The sequence below is a fragment of the Camelus ferus genome, chromosome 29 (assembly GCF_009834535.1).
Source record: "Camelus ferus isolate YT-003-E chromosome 29, BCGSAC_Cfer_1.0, whole genome shotgun sequence".
NCBI classification, from domain to species: Eukaryota; Metazoa; Chordata; class Mammalia; order Artiodactyla; family Camelidae; genus Camelus; species Camelus ferus.
The window spans coordinates 829731-855309 of record NC_045724.1 but is presented as its reverse complement, the minus strand read 5'-3'; the positions used below and the strand labels follow the sequence as shown (position 1 = coordinate 855309).

At 40.8% G+C, this 25579-nt stretch overlaps 1 long non-coding RNA gene across 1 annotated transcript; it reads left to right on the top strand.

The window, feature by feature from the left end:
* Positions 1-615: 615 nt before the first annotated feature.
* LOC106730815 lies at positions 616-23315 on the top strand. Its single transcript, XR_004316044.1, has 3 exons — positions 616-1063; positions 16554-16636; positions 22254-23315. It is a non-coding gene; the product is annotated as an uncharacterized LOC106730815 (long non-coding RNA).
* Positions 23316-25579: the final 2264 nt, after the last annotated feature.

Below are 25579 nucleotides of genomic sequence, written 5' to 3'. Positions count from 1 at the left end.
GGACCTTACACTGCTGGGGTGACTGGTGAGGGAGGCCTGCCCAGCCCCCACTCCTGTCTGCTCCCCAAGATGTGCTTGGAGCACTGCTGTACTTGCTACACTCGCCCGTCTTTAATGGGCTGGCTCCTGGGTAGCAGCTCGCCAGAAAGCAGGTGGTCCTCACGAGGGTCTCCGCTAATCACCACGGGGTGCTGGCAGTGCCCTTCCCACCTGGCAGCTGGAGATGTGACTTCTTCTCTGTAATGAGCAGGAGTGGCCTTGTTTGTGGGTTCTTGGTAATGTCCATCACCTCAACTCATTCCGGTAGCTTTTATGATTAATAATATTATCTGTATTTCTTATGTAAAGACCTTTGATAAAAAGTATATTAGGACATACATTTGTGTGTGCTAGCACGCGTCTGGTTCTTTTTGTCTGTTGTCTTGGCAAGTATGAAGGTAACAAATATGTATTGGGCTCTGTCTTAGGGTCCTGACACGGAGCTCCTAAAACCCATTTAATTTCCAGAGTGTAGCCATGCTAGGCACCTCTTTTGTTCTAATATTAGATCTTTGACCCCATTTCGACCCAAGAGCTTCTAAGGCCCTTGGCATCGCCAGACTGGTAAGTCTTTTTGAATGCTGATAGTGCCTGGGGGGGCTGGGGACCCCGGAGAGCCTCAGGCTGGGGCTGGTCACGAGAAAGACCACACCTTGTGAAGAGGTTGGAACTTGCAGCCCCACTCCGGTCCTCTGGGGCGGGCAGAGGGTTGGAGGTGGAGTTAATAATCAGTCGTGCCTCCATGATGACGTCTCCGTGGAAAAGCCTAACCTGTGGGGTTTGGAGACCCTCCAGACTGGTGAGCGCACCCACACGCCCAGAGAGAGGTACGCCCCTGACGCCGCAGACAGACTCTTGCCTTCCCTAGCTCGTGATGTCGCTGTTCCTCTGCGTCCTTTATTACACCCTTCATGACAGACCAGTCAGCGGGTTTCCCCGAGTTCTGGGAGCCGTCCCGGCGAGTTCTCCAGCCTGAGGACGGAACGCGGGTCCCGGGTTTGCAGGCCGGCGCTGAGCAGCAGAGGTAACACGCTGGGACTGGCGGTGGGGCCGCCCTGCGGGGCCGAGCCCTTCACCCGTGGGTCTGCGCTGACCCCCGGCAGTGGGTGTCCGAATCGGGTTAAACTGCACGTCACTTAGCCTGGTGTCGGGAGTGTTGTGGGACTGGAGGGGGAAGCAGTTCTCCCTGCAGTTAAGTCACCCGTGTTCTCTGGGCTTCAGTTTTCGGCTTTAAAATGTCGACCCTGCTTCTCCGTGCTTGCTCCGCAGGTTCTCTGGGGAAGCGGGTGATGTTCAGTCGCTTTCTGCACGCGGGCGGACCTCTGCGGACCCCCCCGCCCGCGCGCCCGCCTGCCGGCCTCCGGGAAGCGCGCTCCGCTGCAGCTGCGCGGGGCGCTGTGAGGGTCCGGGGTCGGGTGGCGCGGTCTCACGGCGGCGGGCACGCGCCCTCGCCGGCCGGCGTTTCCCCGCCCCCACCCCGCTCCCCCGACCCCCTCCTCCCTGGCCCTGCTCCCGTGTCTCTCCCTGCGCCGCTCCCCGCAGCCTTGCCTAGCCGTCCTGTCTGAGCTGCTTCCATCGATCATAACACTTTTAAGTCTATGAATTTCTCTCAGAATGGAGCTTTTAGCTGCATTCGTCAACTTTTGATGTGTAGTGTTTTCATTATCATTCTGTTCAAAATATTTTCTTATTTACACTGTGCTTTCTGTTTTGATGCGGTGTTGCTTAATTTCTAAACATAGGATTTTCTAATGAACGTTTTGTTACTGACTTCCAGCTGAGATCCACTGTGTGAGAACCTGCTCTGTAACTTCACTTTTTAAATTTTTATTTATTTCTGATTGTGGTAAAATACACATAGCATAAAATTTACATTTTTAAGTGTACAGCTCATTGGCATTAGGTACAATCATATTGTTGTGCAGCCATCATCATCATCATCATCTCCACAACCCTTTTTAGCTGCCCAAACTGAAACTTCATAGTCGTTAAACAGCAGCGTCCCACTCTTCCCTCCCCCAGCCCTGGGCAGCCACCGTTCTACTCTGTCTCCGTGAATCTGACTCCTCTAAGGACCTCATGTTGGTGGACTCACACAGGACTTGTCTTTTTGGGACTGGATTATCTCACTTAGCATCATATCCTCAAGGTTCATTTGTGCTGTAGCACGTCAGCATTTCCTTCCTTTTTAAGGCTGAATAATATTCTGTTGTATGTTTATACCACACCAAAATACTTAGGAATTAACCAAGGAGGTAAAAGACTTGTACAGTGAAAACTATAAAACACTGCTGAAAGAAATCAGACACAAATAGATATCCTATGTTCATGGATTTGAAAGTTAATATTGTTAAAATGCCAGTACTGCCCAAAGCAATCTACAGATTCAGTGGCAATCCCCATCAAAATCCCAATCACAGTTTTTCCACTTTTTTGTGTATATACAATGTATTTTTATTGAAGTATATTCACTTGACAATGTGTCAATTTCTAGCATACAGCACAGTGCTTCAGTCATACATGAACATACATATATTCATTTTCATGTTTTTTCACCGTATGTTACAAGATACTGAATATAGATCCCTGTCCTACACAGTATGAACTTGTTTATTTTATATACAGTAGTTAGTATTTGCCAATCTCGAACTCTCAATTTATCCCTTCCCACCCCATTTCCCCTCAGTAACCATGAGTCTGTTTTGTATGTCTTTGAGTCTGCTTCTGTTTCGTAAGTAAGTTTGTGTTTTTTTGTTTGTTTAGATTCCACATATAAATGATGTCTATGGTATTTTTCTTAATATTTGTGACTTGCTTAACTTAGAATGACAATCTCCAGGTCCATCCATGTTGCTGCAAATGGCATTATTTTATTTTTTATGGCTGGGTAGTATTCCATTGTATAAATATACCACAGTTTCTTTATCCACTCATCTGTGGATGGACATTTAGGTTGCTTCCATGTCTTGGCTATTGTAAATAGTGCTGCTGTGAACATTGGGGTGTATGTGTCTTTTCAAATTTAAGTTCCCTCTGGATATATGCCCAGGAGTGGGACTGCTGGATCATATAGTAAGTCTTTTTTTTTTTTTTACAGACTGTCTTTTAATTAGGACATTTAGTCTATTTTTGTTTTATTTAATTGTTGAAAATTTGGGTTTATGTCTACCATCTTATACTTTTTATTTATCTTTATGCTTTTCTTTCTCTTCATTGGATTGACTGGTTTAAAATTTTTCTTCTCTATTAATTTGGTAGTTAATACATTTTTTATTACTTAGTGGTTACCCTAGAGATTAAAACATGCATCTTTGACTTATAAAAGTCCAATAAAAAATTAGTAACTCTTCCTGTACTCATGCAAAGATCTTAGAACACTTGAACATTAATTCCACTTACCTGCTTCCTAATTCATATGCTAGATATTTTAATCTATGTATTTTAAACCTGAAAAGCTGATACTATTACTTTATATTGTCAATATTAATTTCTTTTCTTTTTTTATTTGGTAGCGGGGATGATTAGGTTTATTTATTCATTCTCAGAGGAGGTACTGGGGATTGCACCCAGGACCGCATGCATGCTAAGCATGCACTCCACCACTGAGCTATATACCTCCCCCCAGTATTAACTTAGATTTACTATATATTTACCATTTTGTTGCCCTTTACTCTCCTCTGTATCCTTAGGCTTCCATCTGGGATAATTTTCTTTCTTGAAGATCACCCCTGTCAATTATTTATTTGTTGAAATTGCTTTTATGTTGCCTTCTTTTGGGTGTGTGGAATTGTGTTTAACGTCTGTGCTCACTGCAGGCAGTGAGCTCCATCCTGAGAGGTGTGCTGTGTTGCAGACCCAGTGTTTAGCACAGAAGCACACACAGTAGGTGCTGCCTTCTTTTTTTCTTTTCCAGCTATAAAATTGTTATGTATAAAACATAAAATTTGCCATTTTAACCAATTTTCCATTAAAATTTAAAAATTGTAGAATACATGTAACAAAAAAATTTACCATTTTAACCTTTCTTTTTTTCTTTATTGAAGTATAGTTGACTTACCACATATTAGTTTCAAATGTACAACTTTATAGTGATTCAATATTTTTATAGATTACACATCATTTTAACCTTTTTGAAATAGACTTTACTTTTTAGAATAGGTTCATAGCACAATTGAATGGAAGGTGCAGAGGTTTCCCATGTACCTCCTGCCCCCACACGTGCATAACCTCCCCCATTACAGCGTCCCCCACCAGAGTGGTACGTTTGTTGCAGCTGATGAACCTCAACTGATAACATCATTACCACTCAAAGTCCATAGTTTACATTAGATGACACCAAAAGCAAAAGCAACAAAAACAAAAATAAACAAACGAGACTACATTTAACTAAAAGCTTCTGCACAGGAAAGGAAACCATCAACAAAATGAAAAGGCAACCTACTGAGTGGGAGGAAATATTTGCAAATCATATATTTTGCAATATATGAAGAACTCATACAACTCAACAGCAGAAAACAAACAATTAAAAATTGGGCAGAGGAGCTTAACAGATATTTTTTTCAAAGAAGACATACAGATGGCCAACAGGTACATGAAAAGATGCTCAACATCACTAATCATCAGGGAAATGCAAATTAAAACCACAAAGAGATAGATGTCACCTCATACCCGTTAAGAGTGGCTAGTATCAAAAAGACAGGAGATAACAAATGCTGGTGAGGTTGTGGAGAAAAGGGAACCCTGTGCACTGTTGATGGGAGTGTAAATTGGTGCAACCACCATGGGAACAAGTATGTAAATCAAAAAATTAAAACTAGAACTACCAGATGATCCAGCAGTTCCACTGCTGGGTATTTATCCAGAGAAAACAAAACACTAAATAAAAAAAAAAGTACCCCCATGTTCATTGTAGCATTATTTACAGTAGCCAAGACGTGGAAGCAACCTTGGTGTCCACTGAGGAATGAGTGGATCCATTAGAGTTCACGCTTGGTGTTGTGTGTCCTACAGATTTGGGCAAATTTATAATGACATGTATCATACAGAGTAAGTTCACTGCCCTAAAAAAGCTCTGTGTCCCACCTATTCATCTCTCCTTCCCCTCCAACCATTTTAACGTTTAAAAATATTTAATTGTGGTAGAATATACATAATGTAAAGTGTACCACCTTAACCATTTTTAATTGTATGGTTAAATAGTGACTACATACCTCAAATAGGTAGAATCCAGTAGCGTTTGTACTTTTGGGATGCCGTATTTCATTTAGCATCATGTCTTCAAGGTTCATCCATGTGGCCTGGGTCAGAGGTCCATTCCTTTTTATAGCTGAATGCTGTTCCATCCTATGTATATTGCACTTTGTTTATTCATCAGTTGATGGACATTTGCGTTATTTCTACCTTTGGCTATTGTGAATAATGCTTCACTGAACATTGGCATACAAGTATGTGTTTGGGTCCCTTTTTCAGTGCTTTTGTTTGTATACCTACATGTAGAATTGTTGAGTCATATCATATCGTAATTCTATGTTTAGCTTTTTGTTTGAGTTTTGGGACTGCCAAACTGTTTTCCACAGGGGCAACACCATGTTACATTCCCACCAGTGATGTATGAGGGTTCCATTTTCTCCACACTCTCACCAACACTTGTTGCTGTCCATTGTTTTGATCATAGCCATCCTATTAAGTGTGAAGTTGTTGTATCTCATTGTGGTTTCTTTTTTCTTATCTTTTTTTTTTTAATGGAGATACTGGGGATTGATCCCTGGACCTTGTGCATGCTTAGCACGTGCTCTACCACTGAGCCATATCCTCCCCCTCATGGTGGTTTTGATTTGTATTTCCCTGATGATTAGTGATATTGAGTATCTTTGCAAGTGCTTACTACGCCATTTGTACATCTTTGGAGAAATGTCTGTGTTAATCCTGTGTTCATTTTTCAGTTGGGTCGTCTTTTTGTGTTGATATTTTTATTGAAGTATGGTCAGTTTACAATGTTGTGTCAATTTCTCATGTACACCATAATGCTTCAGTCATACATGAACATATATATATATTCATTTTCATATTTTTCACAAGTTACTATTAGATATTGAATATAGTTCCCTGTGCTGTACAGTATAAACTTGTTGTTTATATATGGTAGTTAATATCTGCAAATCTCAAACTCCCAATTTATCCCTTCCCTTCCTCTTCCTGCCTTGGTAACCATAAGTTTGTTTTCTATGTCTGTGAGTCTGTTTCTGTTTTGTAAGTTCATTTGCCTTTTTTTTAGATTCCACATGTGGGTATTTTTCTTTCTCTTTCTGGCTTACTTCACTTAGAATGACATTCTCCAGGTCCATCCATGTTGCTGCAAGTGGCATTATTTTGTTCTTTTTAATGGCATAGTAGTATTCCATTGTGTAAATATACCACAGCTTCTTTGTCCAGTCATCTATCGATGGACATTTAGGTTGCTTCTATCTCAGCTATTGTATATAGTGCTACTATGAACATTGAGGTACATGTATCTTTTCACATTAGAGTTCCCTTTGGATATATACCCAGAAGTGGGATTGCTGGATCATATGGTAAGTCTATTTTTAGTGTTTTGAGGACTCTACATACTGTTTTGCATAATGGCTGCACCAGTTTACATTCCCACCAGCATTGTAGGAGGGTTCCCTTTTCTCCACACCCTCTCCAGCATTTATTGTTTGTGGATTTTTGAATGACGGCCGTTCTGACTGGTGTGAGGTGATGTCTCATGGTAGTTTTGATTTGCATTTCTATGATAATAATGATATTGAGCATTTTTTCATGTGCCTATTGGCCATTTGTATGTCTTCACTGTAAAATTGTTTCTTTAGGTATTCTGCCCATTTTGGGGTTGGGTTATTTGTGGTTTTTTTCTTATTAAATTGTATGAGCTGTTTACATATTCTGGAAATTAAGCCCTTGTCAGTCTGATCTTTTGCAAATATTTTCTCCCATTCAGTAGGTTGTCTTTTTGTTGTGCTTATGGTTTCTTTTTGCTGTGCAAAAGCTTATAAGTTTAATTGGGTCCCCTTTGTTTATTTTTGCTTTTATTTCTGTTTCCTGGGTAGACTGCCCTAGAAGAACATTGCTAAGATTTATGTCAGATAATGTTTTGCCTATGTTTTCTTTAAGCGGTTTATACTATCTTGTGTTACATATGTTTTTAAGCCATTTTGAATTTATTTTTGTGAATGGTGTGAGGGAGTATTCCAACTTCATTGATTTACATGCAGCTGTCCAGTTTTCCCAACACCATTTGCTGAAGAGACTCTCTACTCCATTGTATGTTCTTGCCTTCTTTGTCAAAGATTAATTGACCAAAAGTTTGTGGGTTTATTTCTGGGCTCTCTGTTTTGTTCCATTGATCCATATGTTTGTTTTTGTACCAATGCCATGCTGTTTTGATTACTGTAGCTTTGTAGTGTTGTCTGAAGTCAGGGAGGGTTATTCCTCCAGCTTCATTCTTTTTCTTCAGTAATGCTTTGGCAATTCTTGGTCTTTTGTGATTTCATATAAAATTTGAGATTATTCTAGTTTTGCAAAAAATGTCCTGGGTAATTTGGTAGGGATCACATGAAATCTGTAGATTGCTTTTAGTAGTATGGCCATTGTAACAGTATTAATTCTTCCAATCCAAGAATATGGGATATCTTTCAATTTCTTTAAGTCATCTTTAATTTCCTTAATCAATATTTTGTAGTTCTCCACATACAAGTCTTTCACTTCCTTGATCAGATTTATTCCTAAGTATTTTATTTTTTTGGATGCAATTTTAAAAGGGATTGTTTCTTTTTTTTAAGTGTTTTTTCAGCTTTATTGAGATATAATTGACATATAACGTGGTGTACAACATGATGATTTGACATATGTATATATTATGAAATTATTACCACAATAAAGTTAGTTAACAGATTCATTGCCACACATAGGTACAATTTGGTGTGTGGTGAGAACTTTTGAGATTTACTCCCTTAGCAAATTTCAAGTATATAATACAGTGTTGTTAACTATAATCATCATGCTATACATTACATTCCCAGAATTGATTCATCTTATAACTTGAAGTTTGGGGATTGTTTCTTTACTTTCCTTTTCTAATATTTCATTGTTAGTGTAAAGAAATGCTATTGATTTCTATATGTTAATCTTGTACCTGCTACCTTGCTGAATTCTTTTATTAGCTCTAGTAGTTTTTGTGTGGAGCCTTCAGGGTTTTCTGTATATAGTATCATGTCATCTGCATATAATGATAATTTTACCTCTTCTTTTCCAGTCTGGACCCCTTTTATTTCTTTGTCTTGTCTAATTGTTATGGTTAAGACTTCCAATAGTCTATTGAAATAGAAGTGATGAGAGTGGGCATCCTTGTCTTGTTCCAGATTTTAGTGGGAAAGTTTTCAGCTTTTCACTGTTGAGTATTATGTGGCTGTAGGTTTGTCATAAATAGCTTTTATTTTGTTGATATGTTCCCTGTATACCCACTTTGATTAGAGTTTTTGTCATAAATGGGTGTTGAATTTTATCAAATGATTTTTCTGCATCTATTGAGGTGGTCATGTGATTTTTTTCCTTTTGTTGATGTGGTGTATTACATTAATTGATTTGCATATGTTGAACCATCCTTGTGTCCCTGGGATGAACCCAACTTGATCATGGTGTATGATCTTTTTTCTGTGTTGCTGGATTCTGTTTGCTAATATTTTGTTTGAGGATTTTTGCATCTATGTTCATCAGCGATATTGGCCTATAGCTTTCTTTTTTGGTAGCAGTCTTTGGCTTTGGTGTCAGGGTGATGGTGGCTTCATAGAATGAGTTTGGGAATATTCCATCCTCTTCCGTCTTTTGAAGCAGTTTGAGAAGAATTGGCATGAGCTCTTCTTTGTCTGTTTGATAGAACTCCCCAGTGAAGCCATCTGGTCCTGGACTTTTGTTTTCAGGGAAGCTTTCTATTGCTGATTCTGTTTCGCTTCCAGTGAGTGGTCTGTTCAAGTGATCTATTTTTTCTTGATTCAGTTTTGGTGGACTGTATGTTTCTAGAAACATGCCAATTTCTTCTAAGTCATCCAGTTTATTGCTGTGTAATTGTTTATAGTATTCTCTTATGATATTTTTGTATTTCTGTGATGTTGGTTGTAATCTCTCCATTTTCGTTTCTTACTTTGTTTATTTGTGTCCTCTATTTTCTTGGTGAGCCTGGCTAGAGGTTTGTCAATTTTGTTTACTCTTTCAGAAAACCAGCTCTTGGTTTGATTGATTTTTTTCTATTTTTTTTTAATCTCTATTTTATTTGTTGCCTCCCTGATCTTTATTATTTCTTTCTTTCTGCTGACTTTAGGTTTTGCTTGTTATTCTTTTCAAAATTCTTTTAGGTGGTTGTTTATATTTGAGATTGCTCTTTTTTGAGGAAGGCCTGTATCACTATGAACTTCCCTCTCAGGACTGCTTTTGCTGCATCCCATAGATTTTGTGTGGTTGTATTTTCATTGTCGTTTGTCTCAAGGTATTTTTAAATTTCTTTGATTTCATTGATGACCCATTGGTTTTTTAGGAGCATGTTGTTTAGTCTCCATGCTGCCATTTTTTTCTAATTTGTTTTACTGTGGCTGATGTATAATTTCATGCCATTGTGGTCAGAGAAGATGCTTGAAATAATTTCATTCCTCTTAAATTTTTTGAAGCTTCTTTTGTGCCTGAGTATGTGGTCTGTCCTAGAGAATGTTTCATGAGAACTTGAAGAGAATGTATATTCTGTTTTGGGGGGATGTAAAGTCCTAAAAATATCAGCGAAGTCCAACTGTTCTATTGTGTCATTTAGTATCTCTGTTGCCTTACTGATTTTCTGTCTGGAAGACCTGTCCAATGATGTTAATGGTGTGCTAAAAAGTCTCCTACTATTATTGTATTCCCATCAATCTCTCCCTTTATGTCTGTTAGTATTTGCTTTAAATACTCAGGTGCTCCTATATTGGGTACATATGTTAATGAGTATAATATCTTCATCTTGTATTGCTCCTTTGATCATATATAATGTCCTTCTTTATCTTTCTTTATGGCCTCATTTTAAAGTCTATTTTGTCTGATATGAGTATTGCTACTCCCACTTTCTTGTCATTTCCATTTGCCTGAAACATCTTTCTCCATCCTCTCACTTTCAGTCTATGTGTCCTTCACTCTAAAGTCAGTCTCTGGTAGGCAGCATATTGTAGGCTTTTGTTTTATTATCCAATCTGCCACTCTGTGTCTTTTGGTTGGAGCATTTAGTCCATTTACATTTATAGTAATTATTGATGTGTTAATTGCCATTTTGAACCTAGTTTTCCAGTTGATTTGGTATTACTTATTTGTTCCTTTCTTTTCCTTTTTGTTTTTCTTTTCGTGGTTTGATCATTTTCTTTTGTATTAGCTTGGTTTCTTTTTGTATTTTGTGACTATTGTATGCTTTTGATTTGTGGTTACCCTGTTTTTCAAATATATTAACCCCTTACTATATCTATTTAGTTTAGACTGTTATGTAGGCTGAAACACATCCTAAAAAGAATGAAGAGGGAAAAAAAAGAAAAGAAAAAGTATATTTTCTTGCTCCCCTCTCCCACCTTCTATGATTTTGATATTCTTTATTTTTGTTCTTTCTTTATTTACATCTTCATGTTTATTCTCTTGCAACTCATAGTAGTCATTGCATTTCCAGTTATGGTTTTCTCATTTCTATTGCTTCCTGCTTCTTTTCTGTTTAGACCTTTCAATATTCCTTTTAGGATAGGTTTAGTATTGCTGAATTCTTTGTTTTTGCTTGTCTATGAAAGTATCTCTCCTTATACTCTAAAGAATAGTCTTGCTGGATAGAGTATCCTAGGTTGCAGCTTTTTCTCATTCAGGACTTTGAATATATCTTGCCACGCCCTTCTGGCCAGCCGTGTTTGTGTAGAGAAATCAGCTGAAAGTCTAATGGGGGTTCCTTTGTAACTAAGTCTTTGTTTTTCTCTTGCTGCCTTTAGAATCCTTTCTCTAACTTTGACCATCTTAATTATAATATGTCTTGGTATAGGTCTGTTTGGGTTCTTCTTGTTTGGGACCCTCTGTGCCTCCTGTACTTGGATATCAGTTTCCTTCTTAGGCTTGGAAAATTTTCAGTCATGATTTCTTCAAAAACCTTTTCAATACCCTTTTCTCTTTCTTCTCTGTCTGGTATCCCTATTATACTTATGTTGGCACACTTTGTATTATCCCATAGGTCCCTTATATTGTTTTCATTGGTTTTTACTTGCTTTTCTGTCTGCTATTCTGATTGGGTGACTTCTGTTATCCTGTCTTCTAAGTCACTTATATGTTCCTCTGCATTATCTAGTCTGCTTTTGTCTGCGTTTAGCTTGGCTCTCAATTCAGCAATTGAGTTTTCTGTTTTTAATTGACTATTTATAGTTTCAATTTCCTTTTTAAAGTATTCTCTGTCTCTATTCATATTCTCTTATTTCCTTCAGTGCATTGATCATTCCCTTTTTGAAGTCATGATCTAGTAGACTGTTGAGCTCTATCATTGTTTATTCTTTCAGGGGATTTCTCTTTTTCTTTTAATTGGGAGTGGTTTCTTTGCTTCATTTTGCTTATATTTCTCTGGCTCTGTGGATTTAGGAGTGTCAGTTATTTACTGTGGTCTTGAAGGGCTGTTTTATTTTTTGTTTGTTTTTATTTAAGGTGGGAGTGTTCCTGTGTGGACAGTGTACATCTAATAGTTTTGTTGCAATGGCTGTTCTTAGTGTGGACAGTTGCCACATCTTTCTTCCTTGAGTGTTGACTGTTATCCCTTTGATTGGGGGTGTGGTTGGTGTTGTGATCAGAGGCTGCCCTGAGTGCTGTTGAGCATGGCCTCCTTTTTTGTTCTGTAGTTGTCACAGCCTTGCCAGGGCCTGGTCTGCTCCCTTGTTGCAGGAATAGAGGCTTCTAGACCCATTTCTGAGCTGTGGTGTGGGATAGGCAGGTCTGGAGTGCTTCAGCTGGGAAGAGCAGGCAGGAGGTGTCTACAGGGAAGTGCCCCCTGTGGTGCTGTCACTTAGTGGGCTTATAAAGCACTCTTTGTTGATGCTGCCCTTGTCCCTGCCGTAGCTGTGGGGCTGTCAGCCACCTGCTGTGATGTCCCCCAGGTTCTGAGCCCCGGAACCACCAGTGCAGATCCACCAACATCAAGAGCTAAGACCCACTGTAGTGAGCGTCCAGTCACACACCAGAATCCGTGGTGAACCGCAGGGTCAGCACAGACCCAAGCCCCGCCTCCACATGTGGTATAGAAGGCTGGCCTATTGTAAATACCTGTACTCGCCCCGAGTCAGAACTCTGCTCACTGCCCGTCCCTCCCAGAGGCTCAGGTCCACAAAGGGCCCAGAGACAGCATATCTGCCCCCTCTGCCTGGGGCTGTAAACAGATCCTGTGAAGTTGCAGGGCTGCTGGGTGGGATTCAGCTTTCAGCCCCACCTCCATGCAGCAGGGATGGCTATGACCGAGCCCCACCTCTCTTCTCGTGAGAACACACCGGCAGTGGAGCCGAGTGGAGACAGGCTACGGCTCGGCTGTGTTGTGGCCCTCCCCACCATTCATACCAGCAGTGGTGCTTTTTTATGGGGGTCCCATGCTGTTCTGTTCTGCACACACCCCCAGCCAGAGCTCACATTGCCCTCCAGTCCTGAGGCTGCCTCCATGCCATTGGCCCCAGGCTCCTCACTGATCTCCCGCAGCCCTTCTCGGCTCACATCTAGGACCAGGGATCCATGGACCCTCTGTGTCAGTTTCCTTTAGTTTTGTCAAGCAGCTGCCACTTTCTCGTTCAAGACATGGAAGCTCCACTTCTGTCCCTGCTGACCTCCCAGCTAGAGATGGGGTGGCCCAGCGTGAGGATGCCTTTCTTCCTATGCTGCTCCCTCACTGCAGGACCAGTCCTGCACCAATTTTTTCTTTTTTCTTTTTTTCTTACTGGATTTTGTGAGAATCCTGTATTTTGAAGCAAGAGACACTCTGCCAGAGTTCAGTAGGAGTTCTGATTTAGTGGGTATGTAGATGTCATCTTTGGTGTATTTGTGGGAGAGGGCGAGCTGTGAGTCTCTCCACTCTGCCATCTTGGCTCAACACCTCTCATCTTTTTGTGTTGAGTTTTAAGAGTTTGTAAGTCCTTATGAGATTTGTGATTTGCAGATATTTTGTCCCGTTCCATAAGTTGTCTTTTCTCATTTTCATGTACAAAAGTGTCTAAATTTTATGAAGTCCAATATATCTGTTTCTCCTTTTGTTACTTGTGCTTTTGGTGCCATATCTGAGAATCCATTGCCAAACCCATGGTCATGAGAATTGACCTCTAAGTTGTCTTCTAAGAGTTTTAAGGTTTTAGCTCTCGTATTTAGGTTGTAGACTTATGTTATTTTTTTATCTGTGATGTGAGGTAGATGTCCAAATTCATTCTTTTGTATGTAGATATCTAGTCGTGTCTGCACCATTAGTTGAAGAGACTGTCACTTCCCCTTTGAGTGGACTTGGCACTCTTGTCAAAAATCAGCTGACTATGTGTGGATTTATTTCTGGACTCTCAGCTCTGTTCCTTTGGTCTAATCCTTCGGCCAGCACCACACTTTTTTTTTATTACAGTAGCCTTGTAGCAAGTTTTGAAATTAGAAAGTGTGAGCCCTCTGACCATGTTCTTTTTCAAGACTGGTTTGGCTACTCAGGGCCCTTTGCTTGCCTTCACTTTTTTGAAGGATATCTTCACCAATTATAGTGTTCCAGATTACCAGTGTGTTTTTTTTTTTCTTCAATATTTGAATATATCATTTATTTATCTTCTGGCTTTTGCTATTTCTGTGGAGAAGTCTGCTATATCAGATTCTCCTTTGAGGGTAATCTGTTCCCTCTCCCTCATCCCCAGGGCTTTTTCCCTTTGTTATGTGGCAACTGCTGTGGGTTTTTGGTTGTTGCTTTTCTTTTGTCTTTTTCTTTCTTTTTTTTTTTCTTTTTTTTGCATTTGTACTGTTTGTTCTTAGAGCTTCTTAAATTTGTGGTTCAATGGCATTCGTTAGTTTTGTAATAATCTCCGTCACTATTACTTCAAAGATTTCTCCTTCCACAGTCTCTCCTGCTCTTTTTTGGGGGGCTGCAGTTATATATACTTATGTCTCTTATGTGCTAGTCTGTTTTTCATCACTTGTTACTGTGCTTTGTTCTGTACATATTTTTTTCTGGTCTAACTTTTAAATTGTGTATAATCTATGATAAAACTCTATCCATTGAATTATAATCTGAATTACTGAATTTTTCAGTTCAGAATTCCCATTTAGGATTTTTAAAAAAGTTTAAAAATTTCCTGCTGCAATTCTCACAGTCATCTTTTAGTTTCCTAAAAATATTAAACATAGTTAAAACTCCGTCATGCAGATGTCTGGTGAATCTGTTTTTGTTGGCTGTTGTTCTTGGTTTTCAGTCACACAGTCTTGTCTTTTTCTATGCTTGGTTGTGTGTGCTTGAGTGCCAGGTATTGATTATGAAGAATTATAGCTGAGCTTTGCAATGGTCATATCTTCCTCCCGAGAGGACAGCGGTAACTCTGGCAGGGGGAATTCCAGATCACTGTAAACAAATCTGGGAATGAGATTATTTGAAGTAGGCCTTTGGTCCCTGCAAGGTCTAGTCTGTTTAGAGTTGGTTCCTTATTACTCATAGGATGAAGATGTGTCAAGCCCCTGTACAAAACCGAGTTGCCTGCAACCTTCCCCTTCCTGGGGAGGCTGTGCTGTTTAATATTGATCCTGTAGCCCCTCAGATTTGTCCAAAGCTCTATTAAGCTTTTAAATTTCTTAACCTTTTCTACCAGAATCAGCAGATGCCTCATGGAGAAAAAGTTGCTCTAAATGCTTTGTTCCCAACTCTGAGCTCCATGTCTGCACTCAGATATTGGCCATGTAATTCTTCATTGCCTTGGTAGCGCTCTGGTTCTTTCAGAGAAATATATTGTATGTATACATATTTTTAAATTGTGTTAAGTTATACATAACTTGCGATTTAATCACTTTTAAGTGTGTAATTCAGTGATATTAAGTACAGTAACATTGTTATGCAGCTGTCACCACCATCCATCTCTAGAACTCTCTTCTTTTTGCAAAACTGAAACTCGATACTCATTAAATGATCATTCCCCAGCCTCCCCTTCCTTCAGCTCCTGGCAACACCCTTCCACTTTCTGTCTCTATGGATTTGAGTACTGTAAGTATTTCCTGTGAGTGGACTCATGTATTGTTTGTTCCCGTGTGTCTGGCTTATTTCCCTTAGGGTAATATCTTCAAGGTTCATCCATGTTGTAGCAGGTGTCAGAATTTCATTCCTTTTTAAGACTGAATAATAGTCCATTGTATGGAGATATACCACATTTTGTTTATCCATTGATCCATCAGTGGGCACTTTGTTCATCCATTCATCTTTTTGGCTATAATGAATAATAATGCTGCTACAAACCGGAGTATACTAACATCTGTTTGAGTCCTTGCTGTCAGTTCTTTGGTGTATATGCTCAGAAATAAAATTTGTAAATCATATGGTAACTCTATGTTTAGCTTTTTGAGGCCCCACCGTACTGTTTTGCATAGCGGCTGCACCATCTAACATTCCCACCAGCAGTGCCCGAGAGCTCTAGTTTCGCCACATACTTGCCAATGCTACTTATTCTTTTGTGTTGTTTTGTTTTTTGACATCAGTCATCCTAATTGGTGTAAAATGAGTTTTTAAAATAGTTTATCTAGATTTTCTAGTTCTCAGCAGGAGGGTAGATCACAAGTGAATGTCTTTGTCTTACTCTTGTACCCAGCACAGTGCTAGATACACAGTGGGTACTTAGTAAATGTGGGCGGAAGAGAGGAGAGAAGGTAAAGAAAATGCTCTGAGGACTGGAAGGTGGTTTGCAGATGTAAGACACGAGTTACAGATGGCGTGGTATGATGTGTGAGTCCTGGCTTCTGGAGTTAGAATGACCTGGCTTTGAAGATGTGTGACTCTGGCTGTTCTTTTATCTGTATTGAATAAGAATACTAATTGCATACAGAACTTTATCTTATGAATAGCAAATTGCTAGACTAGGACTCAAAAAAGTGTGTGTGTGTCCAGGAGCTGTTAAAAAGAGGATAACAAGAATGCCTCCCTCATAGAGATGAAATTAACGTCTGTTTTAAGGATAACATGAAATTCTGCAAAGAAAAGTTCCTGGCATTCAGGAAGTGCTCAGTACATTTTAGCTGCTGCTGTTCCCTGCAGTTGTGTTATTGGTTGGCTTTTGGAACCAGACATGCTGTTGCATTTGCTGACTGAAGTCCTGGGTCTCAAGTTAACTTGTTTTTCAGAGACATTTCTTCCCCGCCCCCACTGGTGTTGGTGTGATATAGTTTCCATGCCAACTGGATTTGCTTGTAGGAAAGTGGAGCGTCTCCTGTGCCATAATTTATTGCTCATTTGGTTTTTCTTGTTCTGCCAGGACACTGATTAGGAGTGGAATGGGACAATCCTGAGAGGAAAGCATGATGGAAGCCACGAAGGGACTGTGTATTTTAAATGCAGGTAATTTTCCCTTATGAATTGTATGGTTACTTAGGATAATATTTAATAGTTGAATAAATGAGGAGGGGGGAGAAGCAATGCTTGGCTCTTGGGATAGTCACAATGTAGAATTTGGTGTGTTCTTTAAAAAGACGCTTCTATTAGTGGAATTTCTTCCTTGTTTTTAAAACTCTTGAGTCGTAACCTTACAGGTGGCATTGCTTTCTTTGTCCTTCTTTGTGTTTTTGTTTTGTGACAGTTTTTTCTGTTGGATGTAAACATTTCTCATTGATTCATTAACAATTTATCCTTTAAGTGAGTACTAGAGAAGAGAAATGGCCTAGGTAACCAATAAGAAGCGGTTGATTAAGCAAAATACAGAACATCCGTAGTAGAGTGGCAGGCGGCAACGGGAAAAAGCCCTTGTCATGGAAAGAATCATACTCGTACTGCACAGCTACTGGTATTTCTAACTGCTTGTTTTCAGAGAAACTGCACGAAGCTCTGAAAAGCGTGGTGGAGAATTTCAGGCAGAGTCTATCTTTTAGATTTTTGCTGTTTGTTTTTTTCAGGTTTCAGTTTCTCATAAGAATTTTTTAGTAGTAAGCTTATTATTCTGTATATATATTACAGTGAACACAGTTCTGGCCTAGAAATCGAGGCCTCTAACGTTGCTTTTAACAGTTTTTACGACCCTAAACAAGATGAAATTTACTAACCTCTAAGATGACGGTCAGAATTAGTAACAAAGTATGTGTTCTGGTCCACTCTCCTGTGACTTTAGGATTGGCACATTCCTAGAGGCCAGCTGTAATGACAGTGGCCCGGGGCCAGCTCCGAATCTGCCATGAGTTCATGAAGGGTGGAGGGAGCAGTCCCTGTGTAGAGAGAGATGGTGGAAGTAGAAATTTCTTAGCTTGGCCTGGTGGTCCCTTATCTGCCTGGACCGCAACCTCCCAGATCTTCCAGTGCAGGAGCGTCCCCTGCGGAGCATGCCCCAGCACCTGCCACGTGGCCTGTGGTCACACTGTCCTTAGTGGTCTCTGGATGTGATGATGTTTTCCGTCTTGGTTACTCTGAGTCGGAAAATCCAGACTTGGGTCAGTCCTGACAGACCCAGGGTTTGCCCTGAAGTGCTGATGGGCACAGACTTAGCGTCTGGGTTCTTCCCCTTGGAGTAAACATTTCCTCTTCTAGTGTAGTCATGCCTGAGCATTCACATGTGGGAATAAATATTCTCTTATTATAGATTTCTTTTATCTCAGTGAAATGGGCACTTTGTTGACTTTGGAATCCTATATGGGTGGGTAATTCCATCGCAGGTTATAAAGGGGGCATTGGCTCTGACATGGAGAACCCTCGTCTGGACTGAAGGACTCACCCTGTGCTTTGTGGTTGTCAGTGCTTGTGTTGGTATTAATTAGAGCAAGGCCTCAACTAGTAAAGACTACGCCAGTATCTCAGGGTCTCTAAATCAGAAAGAACAGATCATACCATGCGCACTTGTTGTCAAACTAGCTCAGATCTCCTCCTAATGCGTCATAGACACGTCTTCCCTTTTAAGAAATTCATTGGAGTCTTCTTTTGTATTTTTCAAATTTTCCTTGGAAAGTCATAATGGCAAGATGTTTTACCGCAGTAAACATTTTTCAGTGTTTAGACGCTGTTTTCATGAAGGAAAAGCAACAACAAGTTGTCAGGTCATAAATTTTCACCTCTGATACGTGTGAAATAGGTAAAGGCAAGATGGTGATATTCCCACTGTAAATGAGGGGAAAAGTCAGAAGCAGGCGTGTTTACAGTGGAGCTAGGACCCGCGTGTCTTCAGAAGCACGTGTTAACACCCCGCGGCTGGCAGCGCCTTACACGTGGTCTAACGAGGTGGTTACACGGTGTGGCACATACATCTCATGAATCTTGGCTTGCTGTCCTGTGCATTCTAAGCAGGACATCAGGGTAGACTGAGGGGAATGTTTGAGCTCCCTCTCGCGACTCCCCAGCATCTCAGGGGGCTGGGGTGACTCCCTGCTGCTCCAGGACAGAACTGTGGGGCAGACGGTGGTCTTCTGGGCCTGGCTCATGGCATACATTCTTCTCTGTATTTTTCCCCAACCAGTCCAGCTCAGCTTGATCACATGAGACTCCAGTTTAGATAGCATAACATTTGCAAGAGTGTAACCTAGGTTTTAACAGTGACCTTAAAGAATTGTTAAGGCTTTCACCCAGAGAATAAACATTTTTACTTTCAGCGTTTCTGTATTTTGCCACAGTCGTTCCTTATTCTGACCCTTTGAGATGACAATGACAGGTACAGATGACCAAGCAGGTTATGAGTATAGCTTGAAAAACTGGAGTTGAGCTCAACTCCTGTCTGGGAATGGACTCCGCTTCAGTGCAGGTCTCTAAAAATGGGGTGAATCTTTTTCTTAGTTGGTGTAACATGGTGAGAAGAGGATCAGGGAGTGGACCACACACCTCGGAAGGCCCCCCTAAACATGGGTGTTGATAATTTCACATCACTCTTTGGTTTTAATCTGAACTCATATAACCTAAGGTAACTGTGGCCATCTCCTGAGCTAATATTACCTATAATCAATATTTGTGACACTCCTAATTTACAGTAGTAATGTTCAGGTTTATCCAAAATTGATGGCTGTGAACCCATCATCAGTGTTTCTCGCAGGCGCTTCTATTTCCGTCTCATGTCTTTTTGGCGAGTTGAGAGGTTCGGTGAAGGCGATGAACCTTGAAGTTCTCTCTGCCTTGTTCCTAGAGTTCCAGTGTTTTCCTTTCAACCTAAACTAAAGCGTATACTGTAAATAGAGTTGTGTGGTCAGTTTTTCACCCTCAGCTTTTATTTAAAATGTCCTCTTTTGAAATAATTACATGATTTCTCTTTTCTGGTGAGCAAGAAATCTTAAAATCTTTTCTTTGACACCAGTGAGTGGAATTTAACTTGAGCCCCTGGCATCAGAGGGGACACACTGTTCCAGACCATGGCCACCATACGGGAGGGCTTGAAAAAGGGAAGCCCCAGTTACTTACCTGTGTGTGTCATGGGACTGTTGCAAAGTGTTTGGAGGTTCTTGAATGAGCATTAATGGGTCAGTATAAAATATCCCCTGGGATGGCATAAAGTGTTAGAAGAATTGAAAAAAAAATCAGTATCATACGTGTGCTGAGAGGATACAGACAGGGCGTAGCTCCATCAAAATGAAGAGAGAGACTCCGTTTTGGGACGCTGCCCGTGAATCAGGGCAGAGGAGAAATCGTGTCATTCAGAAGCAGTGTCCAAAAAGCTGCTCCTCTGCTGGGCTGCTTTTTTGTTTGGAAAACAAGTTCCCCAGGTTAGTTCTTTAGACATGACAGCGACGTACGTTCGATGAGAGTGAGTCTCTCTCCTCCCGTGGTGGACAGTCGTTATGCAAGCTTCCAGAAAAGACTGCCAGTGCCTGTAGCAAACAGTGCAGCTAGGACCAGGGTGTGCCAGAAACTCCCCGGTGGGCCAGTCTTTCCCAGCCTCCAGTACCTACACATGAGCCCCAATCAGCAGGATGCTCACTAGGGGAGTTTGGAATCTGTTGAGGACCCTTTCTCTTTGAGTAAGTGTTGTCAGATTCAGCAAATAGAAATACAAGATGCACAGTGAAATTTGGACTTCGGATAAGCAGTAAGTCATCTTTTACTATAAGTGTGGGGAATGCGTGGTACATATCTGTACTGAAAAATGGTGGTTTATGTGGGATCCAGATTTACTTGGGCATCCTAAACTTAATTTGACAGCTTTGTTGGGCGGATTGAATCTTGATTACAGGACCTGCTGAGAGTCTTCCATTTCTGCCAGGGCCGTGGTCAGGACGTTACTTTTGTGGGCTGCCTCAGTAACTGGGGGGCGGAAGGAGGCGGGAACTTGAACAAGTTTAACGCTTACAAGAGAAGAAGTCTTGGGCTCTCTTCCTCCCACCTCCAGTTTTTTTTCTCTTCAGACAGGATTCAGGATTTCAGGTTTGGCTGCAACGTGTTGATAGAAACCTAGGATCTGTGGTGTCCCTGTGAATTACTAGTTTACCTCTGGAGATGTGTTGTTGTTGACGGGCACGCCCTCAGCCAGTTTTCTTATTTGCTGGGCTCTTTTGTTTTCTGAGCAACCTGCCAGCAGTGTTCCAGAGGAGACAGATCTTCGATGTTTTCCTTTGATCTGTAAAGGGCGCAGTGCCTGCTTTGCAGCCTCTGAGCACCACTGCTCACTCCTTTCATCTGCCTGCAGCCAAGCTAAATGGGAATAAAGGTCTCTCCTGGCATTGTTCATTGTCACTGTTAAGAGTGTGGGTTTAGTACAGAAGTGAAAACCATGGTATTTGTTTTAAATTGTTGTTTTCTCATTTATTATAAATGTGCTGGTTTTAAAATTTGTGTCTATTTTTTTTTAATTTAAATCACATAATATTTGAAAGGTAGATTTTCCTGTTTCTATTTCCACCCCCTCTCCATGTTACTCCTTTAAGGAAAGCTAATACTATGTCATAGACTTCATAATTTCATTTCACTACAATTTCAAATTTCACTGTTCCATTAACCAAAACCTATTTCATAAACGGGAGACTCTAGGAATAGTCAGATGCAAAACTCATTTGTTGGTATACATTTAGATAGATGGAGGTACATGAATTAATGTTCTAAATTGTCTGGAATTATTTTTCCAACACCTAACAGCATACTTTGGGATTTAGTTCCACCATGTACAGGTGTAGTCTTCACATTTGTAATAGTCAGTTGTCAGTAAACACAAGATCTGATTGTGTGCTGTCAGAATGGAGAGTTAAATGAGGTGACCTGACAGTGACCTTTGTAATTTACTTCATTAAAAGCACCTTTGTTTAAACTGTGACGTGTTATGTCCCACGTCACAGCTGTGTAAGTGTTTGTGGTCACAGTGCTGCCATGGCTGTGCTTCCTTTTTTCGTGTATTGACACGTAGGATCTCGTTCTGTGCTCATGGGAGGGCAGAAGTACCACCACATTGTCTTCAGACCCCTGCTTGTGTGTTTCAGGGTCCACGTCAGATTCTTCTTCTCTGTGGAATATGCACTAGATCAGGACTTTTTTTGTGCTACGTGTCCTTTTGGGAGGCACAAAATAATATTTTTAAAAGCGGGAAAAAATACATTGTGTTACCGAGGAATATTTGGTCATGTTGAAGTAATAAAAATATTTTAAAATTATGATATGGTTATATATATATTTTTGTACTAAGTAACATTAGATAATAAGATCTACCAACAGATCTAATAGCTACTAGAATTTGAGGTAGTGATGAAAGTAAATATATTTTTTAAGATCTCTGCAAGGACTGTAAAGCGATACAGAAGTGTCTGATTTCTGTCGGTGACAAAGTACGGCAGATACTGCTGTGGTGTGTTGCCTGGATTTACAATTACAGGGGGTCCTGAATTTTAACTAGAGGTTGTTGAAAATAACACATTTCCCCACCTATTTCAGTTAGCTATTTTTTAATTTAATTTAATTTTTATTGAAGTCTAGTCAGTTTACAGGCAGTGTCAGTTTCTGGTGCACAGCATCATGTTTCAGTCATACATACATATACATACATTCCTTTTCATATCCTTTTTCATTATAGGTTACTACAGGATATTGACTAGAGTTCCCCGTGCTGTACACCAGTTAGCTGTTGACGCATGACAGACCATCCTCAAACCCGAGGCTGCAGACAGCTGTTTTACTGCTCTGACTCCGTGTCTCAGGGATTTGGGCAGATCTTAGTGGAGACAGTAGTCTCTGTTCCAGCGGTGCTGACCAGAGGATCCCAGATGGCCTTGCACGATGGGGCTTAGTGTTGGTTGGTGGGGGTGGGAGACCTTGGGTCTCCTCTGCATGGGGTCAGCCTCTCTCTCTCCCGTGGCCTTTCACCGTAGCCTAGAGCTTTACACAGTGCCTGGTTTCCCGGAGGGTGAAAATGGAGACTTCAAGGCCTGCCAAGGCCAGTAAGAGCAGGTCGCTGGGCGAGTTCAGACTCAAGAGGAGGGAAACAGACAAGCAGCAAAATGCCCAAGGGCGTGTGGGCTGGGAGTGGTCGTGGAGACAGCCCACCACCGCTCACCTGCTGCTCACAGTAACTCAGCTTCCTCCCCTTGCAAAGTTTGCTGACCTGTCTGCCCCAGGCTTTTCCCCTTTTGACAGTGGCTCGAGGTCCAGGGCATCACTGTCTGAATTAGTTCCAGAGGCTCCTGGGTCCAGTTCTCCTGGTTCAGATGCTGCGCCTGGACCCAGAGCTCTGGGAAGTACAAGGTAACTGCCCTCCAGGTGCCTGCGGGGCAAGGTCCGGAGAGAGAGGGGGCACTGAGCTCAGCATGCTCTTGTCTGGAGGAGTTTCACTGGGCAGGGGACAGGCGAACAGGGACAGTCACTGAAGGGAGAGGAAGGGTGGGAAGAGGAGGTGTTTTCAGATGGGAGGAAGTACCAAACTTGTGTGCTGCTGAAAGGAGCCCCGTGATGCAGGAAATTCAGTTCTGTGCTGCAGCTGAAGCAGGTTCTGAGTCTGGGTAGTGCCTTGTGCTGTCAGAGGCTCACTGGCTGCTGGAAGCTGCCTAGAAAGTACTTCGTTTTACCTCTAGGAAAGGTTCTGTTTTAATAAACACAATTGTGTCACTCAGCTAAGGAGATTAAATATAGCTATCCTCATTTTTCAGGAGTTCAAGAGGATCTACCTAAGCAATGCTCTAGTCCAGGACGGACTTCTGAAGCTTAACCTGAAAGGCAGCCAGGCGCCTGGCAAGCTTACTGGAACCAACCCCAGATGTCTGTTCCCTGGGTGGGACTGGGCTGGGGCCCACGAATCTGCTGTTGGAAGCAATGTGCCAGAGGTTCTGATGCAGGGGCCTCGTGTCCCACCTTAGGAAACTCTGACCACGTGACCCGGTTTCGGCCGGGGGTCCTGGGGTCACTGGACAGTTTGCACAACCAAGACCAGGAGTCTTGGATTCCTGGCTGCTAGTGCACCATCATTTCCCGCGTTTCTGTCTTGGCCTCCAGACCTGAATCACTGTGTCTCTGTAAATTAAACACAGCCCTTAAATAAAAACCTTAGCTACCCCGTACATTCCCAAGACGGGAGGAGGGGGCAGGATAAGGGTGGGCGCAGCACGTGCTCTGCAGCTCAGCAGACCTGACTCCGTCACTTAGCTGTGTGACCTCAGGCAGCGGAGGTGCCAGGTGCCGTCCTCAGCCTGTTTCCTCATCTGTAAAGCCCTCTCAAAGATGTTATTTATAGGGTTAAATACGCCGTGCTGTGCAAGCCACCACTGTGTCACCTGGCATAGGCTGTGTGTCCTTTACCTACAGTTAGTGTATCTAATACACTTTAAAAAATAAATCCACACATTTTGAAATACTGGGCCCAGAGGCCATATTCTCTAAACTTGAGCATTGGCCCCCACACGTGTTCAGGTGGGCTCCTGTAGTAAGTAGGTACGCCACGAACGATGACATAATTGCAGATAGGAGCTCTGTGCAAGTTTGCTAAGAGAAAATATGGTTCTGAGGACCTCCAAGCCACTTCTTACCTGTGGCATCACATCTAACTTTTTGAGATGACAAGTTCTTTCCACAATCTGGTCATCTCTCTAGACTCACTTCGCGGAAGAAAATGTATCAATGTTCATATTGATAAAATTGATCATCAGTGTTACTTTCATTCTCTTTAATTATGGTGACTTCTAGGAAAGTTTGATTTCTTTCAGAGTTAAAGGCTGTAAGCCAAAATGGTGTTTATAGTACAGGTTTTGACAATTCATGTATTTCATCATTTATTCTCTAAAGTGATCAAATGATAATATTAACATTTACAACTGTTTTATAGGCATACTTAGATTTCCCTAAAGTAAGATCATCATTGCCATGATATAATGCTGAAATTTAACGTGTCTAAAGGCCTGTTTGGAATCTCTTGGAAAGCCTGACAACAGTCCTTACATACAGCAATATGATTAATATTTTCATTGAATTCTGCTACAGATTATTATGAAAAATTACTATAAAACTTGAACATAAATGGTGCTAAAATATCCTGTATTTCTTTAGAATTCTTCCTACATGCTCTATTTTAGCCCCATATTTAAACTGTTATTTCATTCAATTTTGTTATCATTTCAAAGATTTTGTGCATAATCCTGTTATCCACAAATGTTTTCATTTCTCTGTGTCCTTATTCGATCTGTCTGTTAATATGATTCCTCTTTACTTGTGTCATGTGCAATTTGGTTCAATTTTTAGAAATCTTGACATTATTCTGTAAGTAATTTTATTAAGTATTACAGCTAGAATATTTTAATGAGTACATCTATCTGGTTTACTTAATAGTTCCTGTCCAGCTGGGCATTTTTATGGTTCCAGAGTCCCTCAATTACGAAAAAAATGCTATTACATAGAATCTCTGTAAATACAGTTTAGTTTTTATTTTTAAATTGTTGCCTGTTGACAAATTCCCAGGAGTATGATTATACAGTCAAAAACTAGGCCAGTTTTGTAGTCTTTGTGGTGTTGTCTTTTTATTTTTTGCCAGTTTTGTTGAAAATACTCTAATTATTTGAATTTGCATTTCTTTTCTTTTTTTTTAATTGAAGGATCATCAGTTACAGTGTATCATTTCTGGTGTACAGCACACAATGTCCCAGTCATGCGTATACATGTATATATTTGTTTTCATATATTTTTTCATTTAAGGTTATTTACAAGATACAACATAGTTCCCTGTGCTGTACAGCAGAAATTTTTTTCCAATCTGTTTTTATACATAGTTGCTAACATTTGTAATGAATTTGCATTTTTTAATCATTAACAAGATAAGACTTTTCCCCCATAGAAATGCTTTTAATACTGCTGTTTCCTCTTGTGGATTATCTGTTCTTTATTTCTTGTCTGTTTGTCTGTTGAGATTTTATATGCTTG